The following is a 6000-nucleotide window of genomic DNA, read 5'->3' as shown; positions in this document are numbered from 1 at the left end:
GAGGCCAGACTATATAGAACAACTAGGTACTGGATCAAATTACTGAAGTATCTCCAATAAAACACTGGTAGGAATACTCAGGGGATAAATCAGATTCAATGGGGGTGCAGAGTTAGAATGCTGTGGCAGTGAGCACCTCCCCCTGAAAGCATATGGATTTCAAACTTAAAAATCATAGAAGATAAAATCCTCATCTAGAGCATACTGCTAAGAAATCCAGAGACAAGGGGTAATATTTGGTTTTAAAACCTTCCAGAGAGGAACTATCACATTTTTCATTTGGGAATTAGAGTTCCATCAAATGCCTTAATATTGAGTAATTGTCCAGAAAGAATTAAAAACACTATAAAATTTCTGAGAGAAAATGGGCAATATGTCATCTATAACTCATCACTCAAGTTTAAAGGTTAAAAAAAAATTGTCAAGCCTTCAAGAGCTCAAAAATTTTACCTCCCATTTTCCCTTTCAAAGTAAATTGCTCAAGGATGTGCCATGCAGACAAGCCAGGGCAGAGGCAGATGCGTGATGGAGGGAATTTCAGGGGTTAGAACTGGGATCAATCCACAATAGGAGGTTTAGATGCTGGATTCCAGGAGAGATAGCTCTAAGAAGCAAAGGAAATTGATAAAGATCCCTGCATGCATCTCAGTATATTGTAATAATATTTTAAATGCACGATGGTTAGAAAATGAGAATAAAACAATTAAAATCAATAAAATCCTTAGTTGCAAAAAATGCAAAATAAATTAAGAAAATTTAATTCTATCATTACAGGTTAATAGTCCATCTGTGAATAATGACCTATTACAATAAAATAAACAAACTAGCAATCAATAATTGGGATTTGTTTTTATTTTCAGGTGTGATATATGTGATGTGTGCAGGTAGGGTGGAGGACGGAGAAGTAATATTATCATTTTCTTCCATGGTTGTAAATTACAAGGTAATGTATAAGTTTTGTTACCAGAAGGGAAGAGGAGAGGGTTAATCAGGAAAAAGGGATCAATTTTCCGGTGAAGGAACACTGGATTTTTTTGTGGTGACCTTACTGTAGTTCATGCAGATTATATGATAATGCACACCTGAATCTCACAGAGTGTTATACTGCATATTGCTCCCATAAAAGGTAACAATAATTGAAAATAAAAAAATGCATCGTATCACTTAGCCATTAGAAATAAAAACAAAGAAATGGTTTTAAGTACTGAAAGTCTGTTGCCCCAGTATACAACAACCAAGACTATAAAGAATGAGAAGCAATTATTCATAAATTAAATAATACTTTACAGTACCTAAGTTGTATTTGGGTGGAGATATATATATATATATATATTAATGTTAAATATTCCCAAAATATCAGTCATGGACGTCAGCAAACATCAGTCATGGATAAAGAACTTACTTACTGGGGGGAAATGAAGCAATCAGACACAGCTAATGAGTATCAAGCTTCTTACAAGTTAGATCATGTATTCATTCTGGAATGATGGGTGAGCTTTTGAGCCAGGTGTGTACCACAGTTCCCTGGGGAAGTCACATCTGTTCAGAACTTTTGATTTCAGACCCATCTCACTTGGCCGCACCCATTCTTTGGCCAGTTATGCCTCATAAAGCTACACATCCTAGGTTTATGATGCACAGTCTAGAAGAAAATGTATATCCTGCCAAGATATTTTATAGAGAGGCATTCTTCTTCTCTCTTTGAAATGTCATTATCAAGTTCATAAGGTTTTGAATGAATTTGACCTAAGTCATTAATATGTTTACAAGGAGAATTTATGACTTTCCTTTCCCTGTGTGTTCCCAGCAGTGAGAGTAATTTTAGGAAGATGTCTCACTCTACCTTCCCAATCTAGCCCCTGACCATTGTGAATACTTCCTTCACTCTTATTTCTCACTTACCTTTTATAATTTGTTTTACAACATTTTCTGCAAAACAATAAGCCATTGCAACTGGGACAATGCCCGGATTAAATCTGATGCAAGACATGTGAATCACAACCATATTTCTATCTGAATCTCTTGATAACTACTTGTTTAACCATTGTTTCTTTTCTCTCATTACCAGTGGCTATTTGTCATGTTTTGTATGTGTTAACAAAGACATTCAATTGAGTATGTAAAGTTTTAAGAGTAAGTTCTGGCCCCATTCTGGACAGTTGGGCTTCTGCCATAACATGGTGTGTGAGGAGTTTCAAATGAATCTTATTTTCTCAAGTTTTTATTTTATCTATAAACCTATAGACTCTTTGTCATATCATATAGCGTTGACTTTAGAAGGATTCCTAGTAACAAGAGAAATCAGTCTTATTTCCCTTTTCTTCTGACTTCAATACAGTTTCTGACAATAACCATAAAAAGTATGTTATCATTTGATATTTTATTCTATTCACATAGCATTTTCTCCAAGATATAATTGTTTCTTCCAACTCATACTGGAAATATGTTCTCTGTTAACTCACTTCAAAATTTTTACCTCTTCATATAAAAGATTCATAGGGAGCTCTATTGACATTAATTTTCCCATTTTTCCTACTAACTGTCATTGTTTACTAAATACTTCTTCAATTTGTGGTTTGGATTTTTATTTAATATATTTATAATGTAAAATACTCTAGTATACAATTAAGAAAGATTTTTCAGGTGTAACTGACATTGATCAACTACACATATTTAAAATAAACACTTATTTAGACACTGACTCATAATTTTAATAGAAAGTCTATTGTTACCAGCTATTAGTAAATTAGGTTGAATTGCTAAGATAAATGATGTGAATCACAAAGCAAGTCTTTTTAATGTTGGAATGCTTTTACATTCCATACACACATCTATCTTCTATTCTTTAGCTTGTCATATCCCACAAACCCAGAGATGTCATGTTTACTTAGAATCGTGAGGTATCAGTTATATACTAATAAATCAGTTTTATACATAGAGACTCCCTGTTCTGTATTAAATGCCATTAACGTGTTTGCTTGCTGATAGTCCACTTCGTTGGAATATTTACTTGAAAGCCTTTTTAGGCTTCTCTTCCTTCTAGCTAACATCAAAGAGATAAGTTCAGAATTGTTTTATATTTTCCTCCCTACAGACATTTTTATTTCTTTGTATGATAGAATTTGGAATTTTTTCTAAGTATTCCCAACATTGATATAAAGTTAGTCTAGTTGTAGGTCTTTCTCTCAATAACCACCAAATATGAACTTATGCTTAAGAGAAGAAATATAAATCCATTGAGACATAAAATCTGTGGCCACATGCTCTGTATTTGAAACTTAACTGATACCTACTACTTAAGCAGTTTTGGGCAATTTCTTAATTTTTTTTACTTTTGCTCCCTCTTTTGTCAGTTAGGGATATTAAAACTACATATACTTAATTCATAAGGTCAATGTATTAGATGAGCCAGAAGGTATCTGTCTCATTTAATTTCTCAGTAAAAGTTAGCTCTTATTAGCTATTCCACCCTAGTTTCCTAGAGCACTTTGTGTTCAAGTTTAAATAATTGCACCCATTCCTTATCCAATGTCCATTTTCAAGCCCTTCACTGTTCTTACCCTTGCAGCTTTGTTATTCTTATAATATACCTCTGCTTTATTCCCTATTTCCACATTTCTTCTTAAAACCACAGGCCTATTTCTAAATTCATATCCTTCTGAAACCAACCAAACTTTTTAATGACAAGGCCAAACTGAAACTTGAAGTTTAAATTGAAACACTGAATTAATTTGATCATTAAATTATGTTAGAAAATGTACGTGATGCTTAATAATAGATTTATATTTATCCTTATATTGCTAAGGAGAAATAGCAAGCAGTTCAATTTTGCATTTAAAAACCAGACCCCTTCAACTTATATTCATTTTGGAAGATTGCCAATCTATAGAGCAGATAGGCACTAAATTAATTCATTTGGGTCCTGATTCAGCTGTGTTTGCTCAGGCAAAATTTCTGCCTGAAGTTCCATTGACTCTGAGGTCAATAAAATCTTTGCATATATAAATCTTGATGAGTCAGGTCTTGAATAAGTATCTTGCAATTTCTTTCAATGTGATCCTACTAATGAATAGCGAAATGGCAGTTTGTAAAATATTTTAATTGACTTTTGATGACAGGATTTATCCATCAAGCAGAATCCTTGAAATTAAATTAAAGATAAACATTATATCCTTTCAAAACACTTCTTAATTAATAATAACTTATTATTAATAGTGGGAGAAATTAGTCAAGATCACCTCATAAGTGCATTCTGCCAATACCAACATTTGCATTTTTGTAGTGAATTGTATTATTACCTGTTGCTTATTATGAGAAGACTCAAACTACTATTGACTTATGATACGTCATAATATTTGTGCTAGGTATTTCTATGTTCCACTGCAAATATCAAAGGATGAGACAGGATGTGTTTTTATGAGGCAGTTGGGAGTCTTTTCCAGTGTCTTCCATGGTAATAAATCTTAAGTCATATCTAGAAAGTCAATACTCCCAATATACCAAGTTTATTAAGGCTAAGAGAATTAATTCAAAATATTCTGATGTGTAAAATGGGAATACTAAGTAGTGAATCATAAACAGGTCAAAATATTCACAGCTACCACCCAGACAAGTCGCTGAAACAAGAATAAACTCAAGGAAACTAAATAAAAGAACACTGAAATGGAAGGTTAGAGATAGGACAATAGGGTGGCAAAAATTTTAACGAACCTGTTGACTTTAATAACATGAAAAAGAAATTCTGAACTTCATGAGCCTGTTAAATGATCTAAAGAGATTGCTCAGACTTACTAGTTTCTTATAGCAGTGTCTGAAAGATACAGGTCGAGATAAACTAAATAAAGGAGTTTTCAATATTTTAACAAATTTTAGAGAATATCTGAGGAGCTAAAAGTTGTCCATAATCATATGCTTCTCTTTCTTTTTTCTTTTAATTTTTGAATAGAAGAACTGGGTGCAAGCTAGAGGCACAGAGGGGTGAGAGAATTCACCAGAGACAGAGCAGGGAGAACAGGTGGATCTACTGAAATACACTGCTGAGGGGAGCAGCAGGGAGACAGGAGAGGTCTGCTGCACCATGTGGGTCACCTCCCTGGCCAGGGATCAAACTCAGGCTTTAGTGGTACTGAGACTTAATTAACCCCTAGGCCACCAAGGAGGCCCATCATATGCTTTTTTTTCATTTGACTTTTCCACCTCCCTGTCAAGAAAAAACACATCTCTGTTTCTAGTCCTTTCAACATGCCATGTCCTGCAAATGCTTTAACTTTTATGGGGCTTAACCTTAAAGAGTGGCAGGTCCCAGTTCCTTCCTTGTTGAACAAAGCAGCTGCACTAGGAACACATGCCATATAGACACTATAGACAATACATTTACTGCTCCTCAATGTTAGCTAGCATCACTGCGAACCAGATCCATGAGCCCTTTCGTATTTTCCAGCATAAGTGAATAAGTAACTCATGTTGCTGGAACTATATACTCAAGGAATAAAACAATTGGAAGTTAACTTTATCAAAATGGTACAAACCATGGAAGACCTTATTACTCTGGTAACAGTTATGCACTTACATTCCCTGGGGTACAATAAAGCCTTTTTTTTTTTTAAGAGAATGACATGGAGAACTGCATTTATGGAAAGAACATCATAAGAACCAGCTGATCTATTCCTGAAATCTGAACAAGAAATGGATAAAGACTGTTTAAAGTCAAAGGACTGATTTTGGGTGGACAAAGAAATGGAAACTCACCACTGGCTTTTATCCAACCAATATAAAATATCAGTTAGAATGTTTTTTCCCTAAGGTTTAGAGAAACAACAATCAGATTAACACTTACTGATATGTCTGTTAAAATGATTTTCTGAATCTCATTGCAATATTATTTGCTCAGCATACTTGGTGGTCAATTTCTGTAGGATTTAAAAAACTACTGACACAGGGGATGTAGAAGAGACATAAAATTTTAAATGCAAGTGTTGTATTCTTTTTCACACTTCCTGA

Source organism: Talpa occidentalis, unplaced genomic scaffold (assembly GCF_014898055.3).
Source record: "Talpa occidentalis isolate TD23 unplaced genomic scaffold, MPIMG_talOcc4v2.1 talOcc4.6, whole genome shotgun sequence".
NCBI classification, from domain to species: Eukaryota; Metazoa; Chordata; class Mammalia; order Eulipotyphla; family Talpidae; genus Talpa; species Talpa occidentalis.
This window is presented reverse-complemented; position numbering follows the sequence as displayed.